This window comes from Carassius auratus, chromosome 11 (assembly GCF_003368295.1).
Source record: "Carassius auratus strain Wakin chromosome 11, ASM336829v1, whole genome shotgun sequence".
NCBI classification, from domain to species: domain Eukaryota; kingdom Metazoa; phylum Chordata; class Actinopteri; order Cypriniformes; family Cyprinidae; genus Carassius; species Carassius auratus.
Window position 1 is genome coordinate 9,872,342 of NC_039253.1, and position 15,537 is coordinate 9,887,878.

General features: G+C 38.9%; 1 protein-coding gene across 1 annotated transcript in view; it reads left to right on the forward strand.

Annotated features, from left to right (window-relative positions):
- The first annotated feature begins 2,945 nt into the window (after positions 1-2,945).
- ncoa3 (nuclear receptor coactivator 3) overlaps positions 2,946-15,537 on the forward strand; it is a 36,246-nt gene continuing 23,654 nt past the window's right edge. Inside the window, 1 exon segment of the mRNA XM_026275337.1 lies at positions 2,946-3,075. The gene's annotated coding sequence lies outside the window, so the exon portion shown is untranslated.

A 15,537-nucleotide genomic window follows, 5' to 3' on the forward strand; every position in this document is an offset into this window, starting at 1 on the left:
TCTCAATAACAGGTTGCCAGGCTTTTGTGGGTTGTTGCTATGCTGTGTTCTGGGTGCTTCCTTACTAGCCCAGTTCCTTAGACAACACAGTAAGAAAATTAAAGGGTCAGGCTCACCTCAATATTAGCAGTAAATCAACATGGGCTGTTCCATGACTAATTCCTGAAGGATAGTTCGTCAAAAAAAATTATTCTGTCATCGTATACTCACAATCACATCATTCCAAACCTCTTTCTATTTTCAGTGGAACACAAGAGAAGATATTCTGATTTATAGTGCTAAGCAAAACAGGAGCTTTTGTAATTATATTATTCAAAACCATTAAACAGAATGCATAACACAGTCCTTCGTCAATTAACAAGACACATTAAGGTCAGTACCGTTCAGAGAGCTGGTAGGTCATGTCACTGTATTCCCACTAGAGGAGGCTATTCAGCTTTCTGCTCCTCATGCTGTCATCTATGCCGAGGACAGCTGTCTGAGACTCCCTGCTGCATTAATAAATCAAAACACATACTGACACAGACACACACTCACACAGCATGCAAGATCTCAAGCCAAAGAAATATTGGTGATATGGAGAGTTTTTCAAAGGCACACTGATTTCATTCAGCTCCATATCTACAGTATCTTAATACTTTCACATGAGTCACAGGTTTAAAATGCAGTTTAGTTATTAAAACTGTATGCATAAATATATTGTATGTGTTTTTATATATATATATATCGACAGCCTAGACGATCTCTAGAGGTAATATCTATCTATCTATCTATCTATCTATCTATCTATCTATCTATCTATCTATCTATCTATCTATCTATTTATCTATCTCTCTCTCTCTCTCTCTCTCTCTCTATATATATATATAGCATTTAGTTTCTCTCTTATTAAAACCCTCAGTTGCCTGAAAGGGATAATTCACCCCAAAATTTAAAATCTGTTATCATTTAGTCAACCTTGTGTCATTTCAAGTCTTTTTTTTCCCCGGCAGAACACAAAAGAAGATATTTTGAAGAATTTTGATAACCAAACTGTTTCAGTACCCACTGACTTCTATTGTGGGAAAACAAAAACAAAAAACTAAACAAAAAAACTAAACAACAACAACACTGAGCCATTTCGTAAAGTAATACAGGTTTCCCAGTGAGTAAATGATGACAGAATGCTTATTTTCAGGTGAACAATCCCTTTAAAGAGCGGCAAGCATAGTGATACAATTTCCTAACCTTGAAATAAACAGATGAAATCATTGCGCTTTTTTTACTCACTCTTCATTCATACATTCCTGAAGAGGTGATTTAACCTAGTAAATCTTAAAAGCACTTCATCTGGAGAGGGGATGGGCGAACGAGAGGTTCATGACTGCATGCTTGCCAGGTAGAGAATCTATAGATCCTGATGATTGGGGGCTATCTCCTGTCCTTAAAAAATAAAAAAACTGCAATCCCCTGTCCTTTCAAAGGGGACAAACAGTGAGGGGGTTGGGGGGTAAACCATCTCACACTCTAGGAAGGGGGAAGTCAGATTGTGCTGTGAATTGGGGGAGGGAACAACAGGTCTACGGGCCTCTTTCTGAAGAATGTTATTGGGGTACTCTCAGTTTTGTGGTCAAATATGCTATAACTGAAATGTTTTATCTCGTACGGCATGTTATTATTCTTCGGTATTTAAAATTAAGATTTAAAAAGTACAACTCTGCTTCAACTTTGCACATACATACAAGTCCACAAATTAAATTTGAAAATATATATTTTATAGCTATATGGGTTTTCCCCTCCATGATTATTATGGCTAAACTGCTTAATTCTTCAGGTTCATGTCTATGTTTTTTTGGCCAGATCAAGGGTTGTATAGCAGGGAACTATCATGACCGGAAACAGCAAGCATTGAGCTAATTACTTCTCTCTCTCTCTCTCTCTCTCTCTCTCTCTCTCTCCCGTTCTCCCCTCCCCCTCCCTCCCACTGTTCCTACCTCCCCTCTCTTTTTCCTTACCTCCCTCCCTCCCTCCCTCTTTAGTGCTGTCTCCTCCAACAGTTGAAATTCTACACTGGTATGCCTCAGAGATCACCATGGAGACGAGTTCATTGCTATCTTCTAGGTCTGGTCTTCAGAGGGCAGAGCACTTACAGCCTCTGCAGACCACAACAATATGAATGTGTCCTAAAATGCCTTTTTGACCATTTATTTCTCTTTACATGAAGATGTAAATATATAAATATGCACGAAAATATGAGAGTCTATGTAATGTATATCAGTCATAGAAACACATGCCTTTGATAATTTACAGTAATGCTATCAAGCATATATATTGCACATTACAGTCTTTTTTGTAGGCTTTCCACTTTCCAGTTTGAACATTATTTTATATATTTATTATTATTATGCAACATCGTGCATACTGAAAAGCATTCTGCAACGTGTATAACTTCAAGTAGCGTTAACTGTTAAATTGCTTGTACATCGTGGATATTGTGTAATTTAAACTTTGTGTGTATTGTGTAAACTGTGCAGTGTGATCTTGTACATTGACTCACACAGTGGCTACATTGTTAGTGGACCGCACGAGACATGCATATGTTTTAGTACCAATAAAGTGATTTGATTTTACAGATTATGAATAAAAAGGTGTGCTAAAAAACAAATAAATCGATCTCTAGCGAAAACAAGCGAATTCATCACACTCAATTTATGTAAATAAAGGCGTACGTCAGCCTACTCATTAGATATACGTTACTGTTACATCTATGTGGTCCTTGGATGAGCTAAAAATAAATGCACTACATTGTTTTACGATATTGCTACTACTGTCCATCTCCTACTGGGTGTCTATTTTTCGATCTGCGGGGGTTCATGTATTTGTAGTTTATTTTCTCTCTAGCTCTGTGTAGAATGCGCGGATCGGCCAGATGGCGCAACTACATTACCCAGAAGTCCCCGCGCGCATGGTTCGGGCAGGCTTCTTTAAGCTTTGGGAGTGTTTCCCATTTAAACAAACATAGCTAATGCTGAAGATGGCGGATGCGTAGAAGTGGCTTAAAGAAACTGGAGTGTTTCACAGGATACATTTAAACCGGTAAGTGAACCGAATCACTTCATCGCGTTCGTAAATGGATACATTTAAGCAATTGTTGTGTTCGCTAAGCAATGTTACGTGATGCCGGTTGTTCAGAAGTACATTCTTGTCCACGGTGGGGATCTTGCCACCTAGTTACTCTGCCTTTGAGACAATAATCGTAGTAACACAGTGTTGCCAAAGACAACATTCTCCAGCATGTTTGTTTACTTTTCATAACAAGATCCGTTTGTGGATTTTATTTCTTTAATTCTTTTGCGATCTTATTAATATTTTGCCATTAAGTCTCAGTTTGTTTCCGAAGTTAATGAACATTTTGTAAAGGTTTTAAATCCATTCTGAATCTGTTTAGATACACAACAACCCTAAACGATTAAGTTATTTTTTTTAATTGCTGTACAATTCCCGTTGCTGGTTCATATAATATTGAGATTAATATAATATGGAGTTTTGGTTGTTTTTATTATTTTGTCAGCATCAAGTTTGTAACCAGTTTTTGGATCACCTGATAGTTTACATGGACTAAAGATAGTTTGTTTAAGCGTAACATAATCTTAACCCATTATCTGTCACTATCTTAAATACTTATTTCTTATTAATTCTTCCAACTCTTTCATTCTGACCTTTAATGAACAACTTCCTGACCTCAAACGATCTGTTCTCGGACGAGTGGTGTGTTTTATTATGCGGATGTTTTGTAACTTTGCTCTCAGTTCAATATGATGAAATTCAAATGACCCAAACAAGATAGTTTCCTGGTCAATGACAAAAAGAGGGTGGAGATTGAATGACCATAAGTCAGAAATGAACAAATTGAAGCTGGGGAATATTTACAATGTTTTTTGTTTTTGCTTTGTGGTGTGTTGATTAGATAAGAAAACTGTTCACGTCAGTGTTGGCCACTTGATTTATGATGGAGGATATGTCCCTGTGATAACTATTAGACTTTTTATTTATTTTTGCTGTCATATTTGTCATGATAAAGTGTGATGTAGGTCATACTGACTGTATTAGATGCTGTAATTATGGCTGTGTCTCAAACCCCATTGAACTCTCTAGCCACCCAGAGAGTGTTGTAGGACATGACCGGAGTCTTTTAAACGTGCACATTGTGAACGCAGGAACGTGAACGATTCTTATCAGAGATACTATTTTTAACACTCCTATTCTTTGCTCTTGCAATGTTAATTGCAATGATTTAGCCTGAGGTATTCAGTGCACTGCAGCGCTGCTGGAAAGTTGGTGGAAGTTTCTCTGAATTCACAGCGATTCATGTTATGTAGTGATCCAAGTGCAACAGATTCTGAGCTAGGAGAGCTTGACCACATCCCACTGTTTTGAAAATATTCACTGACCATTTATAGAAAGATCACAGAACCACATTTGTAGGAACAACGTTTCCCCAAAATCCACATGCACTCACGCTGACACATATAGACGCCTTGAAATGTATTCTGCTTGTTATTTGGACACTGAAGGTACAGGTAGATAGCATGCTTGCACTCTGACTGTTTAATAACATATTTTTAGAACCATGGCCGATTAGCTTTTATTGCCTCCACAGTGCAGTAAGAATCTTCCTAATAATTATGTTATTACATTTCAAAGCTGCAGCCCCTTTATCCTGTAGTGCACTTATTCAGTGTATAAAAATAGTTTAATATAAGCATGCAATTCTGTAGTTGAAGGCATGAGAACAGAACATGCTTTTATGCACAGCAGTGTATGTTGGTGCTCACACGCTACGGGACCCACAAATGCCCTGACTGCGTGTGGGAAAAGACCCTCTGAACTCTTCTTCACACTGGACGCAGGCTGAGCCCCCCTTCCCCCTTTATCTGTTCTTTCTCCCCAGCTCCCTCTCTCTCACACGCCGAGCGTCAGGCTGCATTAACTATGAATCAATCTTGTGTTGAACGCTTTGACTGCAGATGGGGTTAAGAATTAAAGGGCGCATAGATTCTCTGTCCTCGTCCATTTGTTAGCTTGGGTTCTATAACTCATTAACTCGGACGCTGTCAGGGGAAGAAAAGATTTCCCAGGATTTTTGAAGGAGCATCTGAGTTTTGATTTGAACAATTAAACTTCTTATGTTTTGTCTTCTTTTAGTGTCCATTGTCGTGGTTAAAGGAGTCGTTAATCCAAATAATATGAAAACTGTCATTATTATCATATTTTCATTAACATTTTTAAGAACATCCTGACGGCAAAAGCACCCTGAAGTGTCATAAAAGTCAACTGTTTGGTTTGTGCGCTTTATTTCATGTATTCTGAAGCCTTGTGTGGTGAACAGACCAAAATTTAAGTTATTATTCGCTGATAGTCTTGCCATCTAGTGGCCGTAAACTGATGCACCATGAGCCTGTGACTGTTATTTTAGTATTATTTAAATAATAATATAGTATTTATTAACATTTTTGCTTTTTTTTCTTCCTTTGGGTAAAAACATGCTTTTTGTCAGTTTAATAGTTTTATTTTAATTGTCTTGAATAAATACCGGTCAGTGATTTGAACCCGTGACTTTCCATTTTTGTGAACTGGATCAGCCTTTTCAGTGAAATGATCCGACTCAAAAGAACGATTCATTCACATGTTTCAGAGATGACTTTAGTCTTGGTCTGTTTATCACAAACTATCATGTGACTTCAGAACACTTGCACAAAGTCTTATGACCCACTTTTATGGTTTTATTTATTTAATTTCATAAAATTTGGCGCTTGACCGCCCCAGTCCTCATTTACTTCCATTATTTTAAAAAGAGCGATCAGTGCATTCCTCCAGAATTCACCTTTTGCGCTCCACGCAAAAACAGAAATAATGTTGTTATTATAAATGTCTTATCTATTATAAATGTTCCTTTTTGCATATTTCACATTTCCTCTTGGATGGCAGGAGGTTGTGACTAGCGAAACAGCAGAATGACTAATGTGCTTCTCGTCACCTTTAGACACTTATCTGATGGTCCCCGCTCATTTAGCATTTGTTTGTCCACAATAGTTGAAGGAGTTGAACTGCTGCTGTTCTCTAAGCGCGTCAAGAGTGTGCTTGTTATTTTCAGAACAGGGAAAATGGTCCAGTTATATCACGTATCTGTGTGTTTGTTTCAAATGTAAGATTAATGGTGGGGGGTGTATAGTGTTGCTCCGAGGCGCTTGTGTTGGTGGCAGTGGGTTGAAACAAAAGCTTGATTGTTGCACTAATTGAAATGTGATACCTGCTACTTGTGATGGCTTTTTGCTTGGAGTAGTTAAAGGTGTCGGTGCAGGCGGGTATTTCAGCCCTGTTAACTTTTAATACGTGTGCCGAGGTTGACTCACATCTCAGTGACTCATGTGTGCAAAATGAATCGGAAAACGAACCGTTTGGAGGTTACAGGATTTTAAAGATTTATTGCACCGTGCAGATTTTGCAACGAAAACATTTTCAAACATAAATATTTCTGATTTGCAGCCTGTGCCATGATTTACAGCACTAATTTGTAGATCCTTGTAACTTTCTGTTCTGCTAACCAGGGGAAAAAGTAAAGTTAGTCCTCCTCAGTGAAGACCGGAGTGAGTAATAAATTGAATTCCTTTCACTCATCCACTTTTGGACATCTTTAGCCCTTCGAATGAATGCCAGGTTGTTTATCATGGAATAAAATTTCCAGTTTTTAAACAGCAACTTTCTCCCTTCACTTTTTTGACATCCAGTCAAGAGCTCGACTGTGAAGGTTTGTCTTTCACAAGTCAGAAATTCTGCGCGAATCATTTGGAAACTTGTGAGTCATAATTAAGAGTCTCTGCATGGCATCTGTGTGCGAGCGTTGATGCTTCGCTTTACAGCTTCCTTCAGTGTCCTATAGCACGAGTCGAATTTAAGAGGAATGTGTAAGTTGCATCCAGCTGTGGCTGCTTGTGTAAAGCTGTGTTGCCATGACGACACTCTTGCACGACTGGCTCAAGGTCGTTTGGGCGGTGACGACGAGCTGGATGTGCCTTGTGATGGCGTGTGCACGATATGCACACATACGCGGAAGGAAGCTCTCTGCAGTGCTGTGGGTGGCTGAAAGTGAAACTTGGAAATACATGCAAACACGTTCTGTGCATGAAGACTTTCACTTGAGACTGTGATCGGGCTCATGAAGGAAAATATTGTGTTTGGTTTTTTATTTTCTCAATGCCGTCAAACTTAATTTGGTAAATTTTCCAGCCCAGTACACATTTCACTGCGATCCGTAGTTGTTTTCCTGTTAAAAGTGGAGGGGGGGGGGTGGCTAATGAGGTTTAAAGAGTGAAAAGTGCACACTCCTGTTTTTTTTTTCTCTCGCTTTTTTGGCTTTCTCACCCTCTGCTGAAGAATGCTCGTAAAACGGGTTCACCTGAATAAGCCCATGGGAGAGTTAGCCCTGGTCTGGTCTTGTTACCGTTGTAAAAAGTTAGCAAGACTCTGTGTGTGTTTGTGTTGTGTTTAGGGCCCTGTTGTATAATAGTAGAGAAGTCATGAGGTAAACGTTAACAGATGCGTTCTCCAGCAGTCGAGCCTAGAGGAAGAACAGGGGAGAGAGAGAGAGAGAGAGAAAAAGAAGTAGATGGAAAGAGAAAAAGTCAACTTTGGATGAACTTTTCAACTGCTTAGCGGCCACCTTGTTTTCATTTTGCCAGCATCCCCACCCCCCAATTTGGCGAAAGGTTTGTGGAGAGTTACTCAGAATTCCAAACGTACAAAACTCCACTGTAGTGCTGGAAAACTTTTACAACTGAGCTGCATTACTGTAGAATATTTACTCTACAATTAAAGGATTAGTTCACTGAAAAATGAATGTGCTGTCATTGTTTATTCACACTCATGTCGTTCCAAACCTGTGCGACTATTATTTTATCTGTGCAACGCCAAATAATATATTTTGAAGAACATCTAAGGCAGCGGTTCTTAAAGGGATAGTTCACCCGAAATGAAAATTTAGTTATTAATTACTCATCCTCATGTCGTTCCAAACCTGCAAGACCTTCATTTATCTTTAGAACACAAATTAACGTACTTGTGATGAAATCCGAGAGCTTTCTGACCCTCAATAGACAGCAAGAGAACTACCACGGTCAAGGCACAGAAATGCAGTAAGGACATTGTTAAAATAGTCCATTTGACTTTAGTGGTTCAACTGTAATTTTATGAAGCTACGTTTTGTGTGGAAAGAAAATAAACTACTGATGTCACATGGACTGTTTTACTGATGTCCTTGCTGCGTTTCTGTGTCTTGACTGTGGTAGAACCCTGAATTTCCTACTGGTTTGGAATGACATGAAGGTGAGTAATTGATGACAGAAGTTTCATTTTTGGGTGAACTACCACTTTAATCCTGGTCCCAGTTGCATCAGTTATTTTGGAAATTATTGCAGGGCAATTTATTATAACGAAATCATAATAATAATAGGCCTAGTAAAAATAAGAAATGCCAAATATCTTATCATTGCCAACAATTGATGTTTTTGACAATATCTCTGGCTATCATCGATACAAGATCATCGTCTTTAGACACACCCCAGCAAGGGGAGGTTATCGTAGGGCCTTTTCGCAGTGCGTGCCTTGCGTGTCCGTTGACTATCGTTATGCCACTGGGCAGACAGCACTTTGCCTGTTACGTCGTTTGGGCTGCCTTGTTGAGCGCAGTGGCACTGAGAACATTATATTTCACATACTAAGCAGTTTAATTTTAATTTTAATAAAAAAATTTGTAATAGGACTAGTCCAACGAAATTAAATAGTTCGGTTTGTTATGCGCTAACCGAAAGACTCGTAACGAATGGTTCAAAACGAATGTGTGCATTGTTACACCCCTGCTGTTAAAAACATCTTATTTTATACTTCATAAAAGAAAGTATATCAAGGACCTTCATTTCTGGGTGAACGATGCCTTTTAACTCTGCATTACTCCAAGTGAGGGTTTTGTTTTAGTGCGGTTGTGGGTCATGGGGCCAAATTTAGTCTCATGTACAAGTTCAGTCTTTCAGTATTGCTGCTGACATTTGAAAGTGATTGTTGAACATGAACTAACTGTTCTTTTCCACTTCTTTCGACTCTCACGTTCCCCTTTATATCTGAATGTGTAACTCTTCCTGCTTAAAGTAGGACCTGTCCTCACCTTTTGACTTGCAATCATACAATTATGTTGTAATAATTATTTTCTGATAACGTGTTCCAAAAAAAAGGTAACATCTTTAATAATTTAGTAGACTATAAATAAGTACACTAGACAAGGCATGTTATGGAAGCACCCTTTGCAAACACTATTTGAAAGGTGGACTATAATTTTTGCATGGTGTCTGATGTTCTTTTTATGTCAGCCTTCATACCGCAAAGCCAATTTGCATCCAAGGTTGATGCACCCCTCTTTTGCACTATGTATTTCCATAGGTTTCAGCTTATTCTTTTGTTCCTGAGGAGCGTCACAGAGTCCATAATCTCTCGGTCTCAGGCCGATAATCTGATGATGTTGAAGGGACAACGCTGAATAGGATTTTAGCTTTGGAGTGATTAAATCAAAGGTAGAATACAAGCTGGTACGCGGTGCCATCATAGCTTTGCAGCAGAGCAGATGCACCTCATGCTCCGGCCTCAGTAGAATAGGTTGCACCAGGTGGGGAAAAGCAACGCTCTGTCCCTTTAATCACATCATTTATGTTTTAATTAGCCACTGTCACAGCCGTTGTGTGCTGTGCAGAGGCGGTCACACACCTGAGACACATGTGTCACTCATCACAGAGCGTGACCGACTGAACGGACACCACAATCTGCGTTCTGTGGTTCGCCAGTGCATATTTGCATTGAATATATTGAAAATATCCATGTCGATCCATATTAAGATTCTGCATTTAGATGCTTGTGCCACAGGATGTGGGAGGGTTTTATGGCTTTCGGTTTGAAATGCATGTCATTCTACTGGTTAGAGTCCAAGACCGTGTGGTAAAACAGATTACATCCTGGTCTCTGTGCTGTCTGTCTGCCTGTCGCCATAGCTTCACTCATGTTTGTGGCCTGTTGTCAAGGTGACGAGGCCATTCGTGGGCGGGGACAGCTCTCTTCGCTGTGGAAAAGATGATGGGCGTCCTCTTCCCTCTAGGAGGTCCATCTATCCAATGCACTATTAATAGAGCGGCTGGCAAATGCATTGGCCTTTTGTCATTACTAAATTTTAATTAAAATTGAATTATGTATACACACACACACACACACACACACAAAGCCAAAGTCCTACCACTATATATATCACATCATACTGCCATGAGCTGCTTTACCTTTCACCCTTTGTGGTTTGGAAATTATGATACAGAACCCTGATGCCAAGAAAGCAGATATACACAATTTGGATGATCTGTTATGTTGATTTCGCATCTATGCGGTAGTTGCATTGCTCTCTATGTAGGATCAGAAAATATTTAATCGGATTTCATAAAAAGTATCTTAATTTGTGCTTAGAAGATGAACAAAGGTCTTGATGTGTTTTTAACAGCACAAGGGTAATTAATGACAGAATTTAAATTTTTAGGTGAACTAAGGTTTGCAACTTTGAAGCCCCCTACAGTTAAGTAGGGATGCACTGGTCCATAAAAAAAATTTTTTTCCGGCCGAATTTTTACGGATGTGTGGTCGCATGCAATGACTACATTAGGTGCGTTCAACTTGAAGCAGCGCTTCACAGAATGATCACTGTATGGCATCAAAGTACCGCGAGAGTACCACGGATCCAATGCATTCGAATCGCTCTCGTGGTACTATGATGTCATACAGTGATCATTCTGTGTAACGCTGCTTAAAGTCGAACGCGCCTACTTTAATCATTCGCTATCATGTCATTTGTGTGTGGTATTTAGAAATCCGTGTGCAGGACACGGGCATCCGTACAGCCCTGGAAGTGCAGAGCTACACATCTAAGTCACAGATAGCAGGAAGCCATCAGCTGTTGGTGTACTAGCGGAAAAACAAGAGCCCCTTTCCTGCGTTTACTGAATTTGCGCGACCTGTGACAAAACTGAAAGGTAAAGGTTTTTTGTAAAAAAGAACTTGCATAAACATTTGAAAAGACAGAAATAAACGTCACTTATAGGATGATTATTTTTTATTTTACATTAAAATTACATCGACTTTTGATATAAAATCACCTGCTGTAGCACACTGAAAAAAGTGTTTCATTTATCCAATAAAAAAAATTTAGGGTAATGATTCACATCTCTATTTTTTTAACTCGAGACCTTTTTTTAAAAATTTAAAACCAAATTTAATACTGAATGCTGATTAAGAAACATCTTATTGAATGTGTGTTGATTGTGTTGTTTGGACTGTAGAACTATGCAGTTGTTGACTTTAATTTCACATGGTTTCAGTTCATCTTTTAATTTAAGGCCAGTTCTATGTAGTTTCAACCCAATTTAAAAACAAAAGCTAAATGCTGATGTCTGTACCATCTATGTTTGTACTGAATGTAGGCTACTTACTGTGCAGATACTGCCGTTAATTTCACTGATTGATTGAAATTTACCAATATCTGCCTTATAGAGTAAATTGATCCAAAATGATTTATAAGTTGTCAGATGCTTAGACATTGGAGCACTTTAAAAGGTCGATGTGTCTTTTTTGCCTAAGGAAAGTGTCACAATTCTTCCTGACAGTTTGACTCATCACCTGAGCTTGTCTCCAATCAGCATCTGACCAAACAGTGTTCAGGATCAGTGCGTAGTGACCGATCTCTCACTCAGCACCCAGTCAGACACCATCAGTAGTGGCGAGAGCACACTGCTGACCCCAGAGCAGGTCAGAGGTTATCTTTAAGAAAAGAACAAGCCAACAAAAGCAACTGGCCTTTAACCTTGCTTATTCTGCTCTGTAGAGCGCTGAAAGCTAGCTGCCACTTTGCTTTAGCAGTTCTAGATGTAGAATACGCTGTTACAGGAAGTTTCTAGGTTTATTTATAGGTTTAGTTTTGATTTAATTCAGGTGAGGAAGGTCGCAGCATAACTGTGGTTTTTGCACTGATATGTTGGAGAATTTGACTTGGTTGACATTTGTTGGCTGTGTAAAAGACTTGCTAGCACCATTTTGCAGTTAGTTTTCCATCACGCACCCCTCTTTTTGAGAGCGACACATTTAATTACTGTTTTCCTTCTCTTTTGACATTGTAAATGAAAAAAGGTGATGTCCCGATCAAACCTTTCGTGTAGCTTTTACTATTTGACTGGTTCCAGACCTTCAATTTGCTTGTAGCTCAATTCGTTTTCATGAAATAACTGTGACTTGCCAGTCAGCCAACGGTTTTCTGCCAAGGTGACTAAGAGTGTAACCTTGAAATATTCAGAGAAGCCTTTAGAACTGGACCGGGCTTCATCAAACGTATTGGCAGTTAAAACTCGATTAGTTGATTTTTATCTGCAATTTTGGAGCGTTCCCCAGCCTTCGGCCTTTCTCTCGTGCTCCCTGGGTGCTCGGCCTGTTCGACCTCTCTGTTGTCTCAGTGCTCATAAGTCATTTAAACACGCTTTTAATAGTGTTAGTCTATGTTGAACTGGCGTTTAGCCCGTGTTGGGGCAGCATGTGGTGAGGGAGAGGAAAGAGAACCTGGAGAACAGAAGAGGTCAGCATGGGGCACTTAGCTCCCTTTACTATGAAAACTGCATAATTTGATTTGTGAATTAGGATGATGGAGGAGAAAAAAGCAAAGAAAGACACAGACAAGGCCTGTTTTAGGCCGGTCCTGATTTGCATCAGGGTCTTCATTTTACATTACAGAAAATAGTAGTCGACAGATATTGTTTTGTTTTTTTACAGTCAATGTCGATATCTTGAAAAGCAGGGGTACCGATAGCCGATATAAAGCCGATATTATTTATTATTGTTATTAATATTTAAGAAATGTGAAATCATTTGACAATGGATTAAAAAATAACTGTGTAAAATAAACATAATTATACTTTAGATGACAAAGTATTTTTTAACAAATAAATAAATATTAATAAAAATATAATTAAAAATGAAGTAAACACTGTAATCAACAGGGATTTCAGTATTCTCGGAAGTTTGGATACACGTACACACTTTACAAGATCTTACAGCTGGATTCGACCATCGAAGTTTGCAAGGTTTGTAAAATTAAATGTTCATTATTCATTCAAAGCTTTGTTTAAATTATATAAATGCGTATTTGCTTAATGCTGACGGCAAATGAGAAAGTATTATAATATTTGCCTTTCTAGTACTAATAATATAAAAGCAATCGTCATAATACTTTCTGTATACATTAATTCATTTGTTTAACCGTGCTATTATATTATTAGACCGAGTTCTTACCGTATTAGACACCACTGTTAACAACGACACAAGAGGGCGAATATAAGCACTGTGTGCTCAGATGCTGTCGTCCTGCCTCGAACACATTAGCCAAGCAGAAAAACTTATCGGCCAATGCCAATATTTGAAAAATTACAAATATCGGCCGATATATCGGTTGACCACTAAACAATTTTGTTCAAAATGTCCTCTAAATAATACAGTATGAATAATGTATTGGGGCAGCTGTGGCCTAATGGTTATAGAGCCAGACTAGTTACTAAAAGGTTGCCGGTTCAAGTCTTGGTGCTGGCAGGAGTTGTAGTTGGGAGGGAGTGAATGAACAGTGCTCTCTTCCACCCTCAATACCCATGGCTGAAGTGGCCTTGAGCAAGGCACTGAACCTCAAGTTGCTCCCCGGGCCACTGGATCTATAGCTGCCCACTGCTCCGGGTGTGTATTCACTTCTTACTGCTGTGTGTGTGCACTTGGATGGGTTAAATGCAGAGCATGAATTCCGAGTATGGGTAACCATACTTGGCAAATGTCACGACTTTCATTTATTTCATTTGTTTCATTTATTTATTTATATTTCATTTAATTATTAAATTATTGAATAATTTAAAATTAAAATTGTTACAGTGCCATATGCAAATTTCTGACATATTATTGACCAAAAACAATAAATTGTAGAGGCATAAGTTAATTGTCATTCAACATTGGTTTGGCATTTGAGGTTGGACATTGATGTCAAACAAAAATATAGTAAACATTAAAAAAAAAAAAAACCTTTTAAAAAAGTTTTCAAATTCAGGTTTATAACATTACTTTCTCTTGAGCACTAAAACCTTTGCTGTAGCTCTTGAGTCATCCTGCTTTTAACATTGTTTGAAATCCCACATTCTACCAATTTCAAAACAAATCCAAGCGGTGAGAAAGAAACGGATAAGTAAAAGAGAGAGTGCAGGGGGATATGGGAGAGCGAAAGAGAGCAGCGATCCTCCTGCCAGTAGAATCCTTTTGTAGAGGTCAGAGTTCAGCTGCTGTGTCGCTATTGGCTGAGGAAAGGTGAAATTAAAACCACTGTAAACTTTTGACCCTGCCGGAGCTGCGCAGGAACACCCAGAACCAGTTTGGAATGGAGCCTACGCTCTTCCTATGTTTACTCTGAGAAAGAGGGAGAGGGAGAAAGAGCGGAGGCTGGAAAAAGGAATCGACACAGTCACAGTCTGGAATGAATAAATTGTTCAACAGCACAGAGCAGTCAACGCGAGTTCAAGAAAAAATAAAAAAAACATTTCTGGAAAGAAATGCAGTGGAGTTTTAGGCTGCACTAGTTTCTTTCTCTCTCTTTTCTCCCTTCCTTCTGGGTTCAAAATCTGTGGTTGTTTTCCAGAATGGAGCTGTGCTATTTAAATGGACTTTTTTATGAGGAAAATGAGGCCCACCCTCTGCTTTTTCCATTTGCCCTCAGAGTGCTGTGTTTTTATGTGTTTGAAAGAGTCGATGCTGCATTAGCTCACTGGATAAAACCGAGGCTGGATGACCAGTTTCCCTTTTCTCCATCCCTTTTGCAGTCTTTTTCTTTCCTTCCTTGTTTTTTTCCCCCCGTCAGGCTGCTGAAAAGCCTCTCTGTCATAGATTAATGAATGAATTTGTATGGACTTTGTGTTCAAATTTTTTTTTTACCCTTATGCTTGCTTGTTTTTGCTCTCTCTCTCTTTCCTGCGGAGGTGATTCTCCCAGAGTTTGTTGCATTTTTCCTTGAACTCTACAGTTTTTGCTCTGCAATGTTGGTATGAGGTTGCATGTGCCGGTTTCTTGAACGAGAGGGAAGGCTGACGCTTCATCTTCCCCCTAATATAGTACTTAAAGACGTGTAATGTGTGTATGTGTTAGTTTTGCACAGCAGGAATGACTTATTATCTGGTGGTCTGTTACAGTAACACAGTTGGATTAACAGATTAATTTTTATGAATCAAAAAGTGGGCCTGTGGCACACCCATAAGCAACACAGCATACACACTAGGGCTGCACAATTAATCGGCTTAAAATCAAAATTGTGATATGGCCTGGTGTGATATGGTGGTATTAAACCTCAAAAGGCTGTGATTTAATTCAATAAATATAACTGTGTAGTGTGCTTCACAGTGAAGGACATGCGTT